We start from the raw sequence: 7691 nt of genomic DNA, 5'->3' as shown, positions 1-7691 counted from the left end.
ACCATTTCAATGAGACATGGTTTCCCAAGCTCCTTTCCCCTTTCACCACCTTCTGTCAGCCCAGGAACATGAGGTGCTCTTTGCAACATTAGTCAGCCATCTCCTCACGTTGCTCTTGAATAAACTGCTTGTTCTTCCTCCAACTCTTGCATTGGGACTTTGACGTTTCAGGAGGGAATAGTCAATCTTGGCTTTGGTTAAAAATTTGCAGGTTTTGAGTGAGTCTAGGAAGTGGCTTCTTTAATAATTCCCCCTATTGCTGCTGTTACTTTTTCTGGACTCAGCTAGAGAGAGCAAACACTGCACAGAGTCCCTTCTACCCAACACTTTCTAAAAAACAACTTTGGTTCAAGAAAGACCACCAATCACAATCTTGAAACAGGACAGAGTTTACTGGCACTTTAAAGTCTTCAGTGGTCAAAGAAGGCAGCAGTGTCTGAGGAAGGACCTAGACTCAGAATTTGGACCTGCTGATTTGGGTCTTGCACTGGTGGGATGCAGCTAGTGCCCTATGTACATTCATGAGAATTAGAGAAACAGAAAATGGGACTGAAGACATTCTCAGGCATACTGAATGTATATTTGTCATCCAGGATCAGCTTCTGGCCTTCTAGTCTTGGGATCTGTTTTAGGTCTGAAGATATCAGGATAATTGAAAGACAGAGACACAAGGCCTGATTACTGCCCTATAAAAGTAGATTGTAAAAATTTACAGGTTGTCCCCAAAAGTCACCATACATAAGAAAAACTGAAAATTGTAGCTAAATATACTTTTACAAAATATTGATTACAAAATATTAGAAAAAGATGGAAAGACACAGAGAATAATCTGTAAATATTTTGTAAATTTTGTTGTAAATAAAAGTATGTATAGCCGGAGCCAGTGGATCATGACTGTAATCCCAGCACTTCAGAGGCTGAGGTGGGTAGATTGAGCTCACAGGTTGGAGACCGGCCTGAGCCAGAGTGAGACCTCATCTCTGAACAATAGTTGGCTGTTGTGGCATGCACCTCATGTCCTAGCTCCTTGGAGGCTGAGACAAAGAATCACTTGAGCCCAATACTTTGAAATTGCTGTGAGATGTGAAGCCATGGCAGTCTACCTGGTAACAAAGTGAGACTTGGTCTCAAAAAAAAAGGTGAATGGCTCAACCTCCTACCCTACCCCAGGGATGTCCTACCTGGGAAAGGTAAATGACCCCACTCCCACCTTTACTTCGGATGTCCAACCCAGGAAAGGGAATGTCCCAATCTCCACCTTCTTCACCTTTAACCTCCTCCCTTCACAATTACTCACATGTAGATTTCTTCCACGCTGGAAATCCTATCCAACTCGCACCCAAGGGGAATAAAGTCAATTTAATTGGAAAAAATAAATAGTACATTTAGCTACAATTTTCTTTTTTCCTTATGAAAAAGGAAAAAAAGTGACTAGTGACTAGTGACTGTAGTGGCAAATTTTGGCACAACACAGACTATAATTACTCAAGAAGGGTGATTGATAATTGGTGGCTGGCCCTTTGTACCTTCATTATTTGAGACAGCATGCAACATGCTGTGCTGAGAGAGGATACCCAGGAAGGGTGAGGTCTAGGAGAACAGAGATCTTCTCAAGGAGACCCCAAGGATTGTTAGGTAATTGCCCCAGAAAGCCCCTTCCTGCTTTCAACAGACCAAGACTAGCTGTCTCAATCCTAAAGTTACAGCTCCTTTCCAAGAACAGGGAGTTGCCCTCTGAACAACAGGGAGTTGCCTACCAGACATCTCCTTATCTCCCAGTCCAAAACTTACCTCATCCCCCTGTCCCTATTACCCGCTGAAAATTTCAAACTTATGGCCTGCCCCTAATGGCTTTTTCCTGCCAGAGCAGTAACTCCTTATTGGCTATTCTAGAGTCCTGTCACCATTCTGAGACTTCCCCTAACTGAACCTATATAAAAGTGCGCTTTTCTTTTGGTCACTCTCTTTTCTCTCCTTCTTGGTGCTGCTCTTCAGCATCCCTCACCATTAAAGACCTTTTCTACAAGCCTTGGTGATCTATGAGATCTCTTGTGGTCGACTGCAGCCCTTTCATTGATACAGTTGCGTGGTGCTCCCCTTGTTGACTGAGATCTTAGGAATTTATAGAAACTTAACTTCCTGGGACCCGGAAATTTCCACTTATGTAAAATCTTGTAGTATTGGACTACAGGGCAGGAACAGTTTCTCTCACTTGACTCAAACTAATCAATGAGAAAGGAACCCATGGACAGGAAGTTTTTGGCTGGAGATGAAAAGAAGAAGAAAGAGCAACTTGGACAGTGTGGCCATTTTGAATTCTTCTGACTTTCCCTCTGCCAGCTGAAATAAAGACTTTCATCATATAAACATGGTGTTTAGGTGCTCTTTCTCCCTATTGTGCCTCCCTGTGTGGATGCCTCGATTAGGCAGAGAGAGGACTTCTTTGGCAAGTCTTCAAGGAGTCAAAAACTGTGAGGAACTGATGTGCAGGAACTGGTACCTGCACTGGACGAGGTAGGATAGATACCGAACCATTTGGTTGGAAGCTGGGGTCCAATCAACCCCTAGATTGTCAGCAGGTCTGGTAGGTGTATGAGAGTGTGTAAATGTGGTGTGACTGGCATGAACTCTGAGGGTGGGGTTGGACCTCCCCTCACAGGGCCTAGGAGTGTTGATTCCACCTCTTATCGCTAAGTGGCAGTTTGAGTGGGAAATCAAGGATGTCCCCATTAGGAAAAGGATAGGAATCATGTGTATATGAGTACTTGGAGACTGACAGAGACAGGTAACAATAGGTGGGGTTTAGTGCATCCCCTTCACAGGGCAAAATGATTGTCTTAGTGGCCCCTTTTTCCCTGCTCCAACATCATTCCCTGACTATTCTGAGAGAAACTGGAAGTTCCAGGTTTTCTGCTTTCCATCTCAGACACAGGCCTAGTCCTTGGCAGCCATGTGGCCATGTGAGACTTAGGAGTAAATCAAAAGACATCAGAAAGGATGACTGTGTTGTGGTTTTATTATTGGAATTTCTTTATTCAGTAAGTCCTTGATCTCATGGATTTGAGAATTGAGCCCACGGGCCACAGATCAATGATAAAACATGATTTTGTTGGAGGAAGGGGCATGCAGAGGAAGTGGAGAGCACCAGAGGGAGTAGGCCCAAGTCAGAGATCTCCTGCATGGATCCTTTGTCTAGGGGCAAATAATAGACCCTAAGAGATATTTGGCCAGTGCCTGGTAGATGGAAAAAATAACCTTTATGAGCTGAATGAACATTTTAACAGATAAATGAATGCAGTCCCTCTCTTTGGGCAAAGTTATTAGGTCTTTGCAGTTTTAGTTTAGGAAGGGGATCAGAATGTGTGCTCCCTACTTAGGGTGGAATTATCTAAAACTTTATGGGCTGCTTTGTTCATGACCTTTCTAGAGCTCATAGGGTTTGCTCTGCAGTGTGTGGTGTGTCTATGCCGAGCTGGGAGTCTGACTTCTGAATTCACCTGTGCCAGAAAAATGGGGGTTCCCTTTCAGCCCTGAGTGAGAAAACCCTATATCAATGCTATGTTTCACAAAATGTCTCTCATTTGTAAAATGTAATAATTTGGTTGTTTAAATTGTTTCAGAAACCGAGTCTTTGTCAAAGTGTAAGATTCTTGCCTTTTAAACCTAATTATCAGTCTAGTTAAGTGAATAATTAACTTCAAAGAAAACTGTGATCTTGTTTTGTGAAAAGTGGGTTTTTGAGAGTGAGAGACATTAGACGGAAAGGAAAATGGTATAGTGTAAAAGAAGGATATTGTGTGGTAAATTTTGTCCTGAAACCGAATAGTTATATCAGAAAGTGATAGGCAGGGCAATCCAGAAGGTGCATGTTTGTAGATCATCTGTGCAGGTTGAATGAAGCTCACAAAAGGGCATTTGCGAAGAAATTTACATGTGATCCAGTTGACTACGTATTTCCTTTAGAATCTTTTGGCTTGTAATCTTGCTTGAACAAATCAATGTTTTAAGCCTTTGATATTTGACAAACCTTCCAAAATAAAAACTCGAAATTCGGTCTTTTTGATATATCAAGACTGTGATAAAGAGCAGCCCCTAAAAGACCCAGGTTTGTCTCAGCTTGTTTCAGCTTTAATCCCCCACATGTTCCCCCTGGTTAATTTCAAGAACAGGTTCCAGAATAGAACAGGGAACTTCTCCAAGTTCCCCCAACTCCCTACCAATGGCTAAACAATGGTGGAAAACTCACCCCAACCCCCTACAATGGCTAAATAATGGTGGAAAACTTACCTAAGCAAAGTTTCCCAAGCTACTGAGTTTCCCAAGGTGTCTCTGTGCCAACTACCACGTTGTACACCACTAGACCCCCATGCTGTAGCCCCCCTGACTGTAACTCCACCACAAGCTAAACGGCCACATTCTGCTTTTGTTTTTGCTTGCTTGCATAGCAAAAAAAAAAAAAAAAAAAAAAAAAAAAAAAATGGTATAAAAGTCAGCCTGGTCCTCACTTTGGGGCCATTTGTTTTTCCAGCAGCGGTCCCCTGAGCAGGTGTACTAAATCACCATCTGATTTATACCTAAAGTGGGGTCTGAGTTTTTCTTATAAGTGGCTATGGGTACTACATTTCTGGAGGCCTCAGCGAGATTACCACCACCGGACCCTCACCTAGGCCCACCGCTGCCCGAGGGCTCTAGGGGAAGGCCTCAGAGAGATGTTCCTCTGCCCCCAGAGTCCTCAGCGTGTGGAGTCAGGGCATAGTTTTCCAAAGCTTCTGAAATAGGTGATAAACAACAATACCCAGGTTAGTTTTTCTAGTCTCTAGAGGTTTTTTGGGGGGAAACCAGACCAGTTGGATGCAACTACACCATCTGTTTCCAGATGGGAAGGAGATGTCTCTCCCCATCCTGGATCTTGTGTCTGGCTCATGGAAATGAGCCCTGGGTCTTGTGTCTGGCTCATGGAAGTGAGTCCTGGGTCTCGTGGGAAACTTATAGAAGTGAGTCCTCACTGTGTCCTTGTTTCTATCTTTCTGTCCCTTGGTAGTTCCCTCTCATGTCAATCAGACTGTGTGAAATTTGTCGGTCTTTTTCATGCCCAGTCATTTGATTCCATTCCTTTTTTCACACTCTCCTTGAGGACTGAGCTCAACCATGATCCACTGCTCCTGAACACTTACTTAAGTGAATCACAGATCAATTCTTACAGGGAACTCTCTCCAATTTTGATCCGGAGTAGATCTCTGTGTTCTCCTACCTTTTTCTTTTCTTGGTAAATTAATCACTGCCGTCTCTGAACCCACTCACTAATGTGTCCAATATCCCTTACTGCCTGGTGCACTTTTGACTTGGTGATAGTATGACTATTCTCTTAGGGGGAGTTGGACTTGGCAGCATGGCCCCCTAGAATTGGTCCCTTAGGGAATTCATGGCCCTGACCTGGGTTTATCTCCTCCTTGCAATCTCATTCATCCTCTTGTTCTCTTTTGCAGAGTTTCCTAGTCCAAACAACTCTTCTGTGCCCCTTTAAATACTATTTTACTCCATTGGGGATACATGCCCCCCCCTTCTGTGTGGTGTCCTTTGTTCGCCTCTTTTGGGGGTGAGTTGCCACCCGTGTACAGGGCTCTTCTGGCCAGATTAGTTCCCTCCACCACTTGCCTTTTTTGTCAGGACACCATTAGGTGCTGTTATTGTCACCTAGAGAACTTGGAGGACCAGTGTGCTGCAGAAAGAGGTGGATATCTGTAGCATCTACCTGGATGCCAGATGGTCGGGTGCCACCAGCTTCAGTGGAACTCTTGGAAATAGTGGTCCTTCTCATTGATTCCTTGGTGGGTCCAGAACTCCCACCCCATTGATTTTCTAGTTCATTTGTTCTGGTTCTCCCCCTACCCTCCATGGGACTGTGTCTTTGTATTCGGGTATTTTTGTTCTCCTCCAGGCACACCATAGTGCCCCTCACCTGAGCCCTTTGAGCCCCAGGTGGGGAGTCCCGGGAGTCCCTGTGACGCCCCGCCTCCAGTCCCAACTTGATTACTGGAGACTGCGCCTAGAACTCACCCGGGACTATCCCCCTGGGCCATCGGGACTCCTCCGAACCCGACATCAGAGTTTGGATCTAGGAATAGAAACTTTACAAGACTTGGCCATCTTAGCCCTTTTGCAACCCCTTGGTGTGGAAAAAGTTCAGATCTTTCTGGGTCATGCCGGAGGCATGGGTCAGGGAACGTCCACCCGCTGACTCCCTTAGAATGTCTCCTTAACAACTTTTCTGATTTCAGCCACCGTGCCAGGGGATACAGCGTGAAGGTGAAGCCTGGTACTCTGTGTACTCTCTGTGAATTAGAGTGGCCGTCCTTTGGGAACAGGTGGCCTCCTATAGGCACCTTTAATCTCTCTGCTATTTCTAGCATTTGAACAATTGTTTACTGCCATCCTGGACACCTGGATCAGATCCCCTACATTGATGTGTGGATTGACATCTCTTCTGAGGGACCACCATATGCCCGGAAGTGTGCCAATCATTTAACCCCTTCTCACATTCTTTTTGCATCCCCATCCAACTCTACAGGGATACTCCGACCTGGCACAGGCCGTTCTGACCCACAAAAAACAACTTCTAACACCCCTGTGTTAACCCCTCTGTGTTTATCTCCACCAGAAGACCCCATTTTAGACCTCTCCATCCAATCTCATTCTTTGCATCACCCCCATATGATTCCCAGCCAGAGGTGGAAGCACCCGCACCATTGGCTCCCCCAGCACTGGAAGCCCAGAAGGCCATTAGAGGGTCCCCATCGTTTCCTTTGCAGAGTAGATTGCAGACTAGGTGGGGGGAACCCCATACCAGTCCTCTAGTCCAGACTTGATGTTGGCCCAACCGGGACAGGGAACCCCTTCTACTGCAGCCCACATTTTGTCCTTGCGCCAATTGGCCCCCACTCCAACTTTAGGAGGACAGCCATTCATGGTGTACGTCCCATTTTCCACTAGTGATTTATATAACTGGGAAACCCAGAACTCCCCTTTTCAGAGAAGCTGCAGAGGTTAATTTCCCTCCTTGAGACTATCTTTTTCACCCACCAACCCACCTGGGATGATTGTCAGCAACTCCTAAAGGTTTTGTTTATCTCTGAAGAGCGGGAGTGCACCTGAGAACAGCCCAGAAGGCAGTTGAAGGGCCGGACGGGCAGCCCACCACTGATGCAGCTCTTCTTGATGCTCGTTTTCCACACACTCGACGCTCCTGGGACCGCAACTATCATGGTAGGAGAGCTCTACTTGAGTACTGCCAGACTCTTATGAAAGGTCTCCACTCAGCCGCTAAGTGACCAACTAATCTGTCCAAGGTTAGTAAGACATTCCAGGGTACAAACGAAAGCCCTGTGATTTTCTTAGAAAGTTTATTACAGGCCTATAGAACTTACACTCCTATCGATCCGGAGGCCCCTGAAAACCACCGGGCCATAAACGTGGCTTTTGTCGCCCAATTGGCCACTGACATTCAAAAGAAATTACAAAAATTGGAAGGCTTTGAAGGGAAAAATATCAGTGAGTTGATGGAAATAGCCCTGCAGGTTTTTAGAACCTGCTGACATGGCGGCCACTAAGAAAACCGCTAGAGTTATTATCATAGCCACCCTCCAGGATCATACCCAAGTTTTGAGCCCCACCTTCTGGGTAAGAGACCCCAA

This window comes from Nycticebus coucang, chromosome 20 (assembly GCF_027406575.1).
Source record: "Nycticebus coucang isolate mNycCou1 chromosome 20, mNycCou1.pri, whole genome shotgun sequence".
NCBI lineage: Eukaryota > Metazoa > Chordata > Mammalia > Primates > Lorisidae > Nycticebus > Nycticebus coucang.
The sequence above is the reverse complement of the archived record's forward strand: the minus strand, read 5'-3'. Positions refer to the sequence as shown.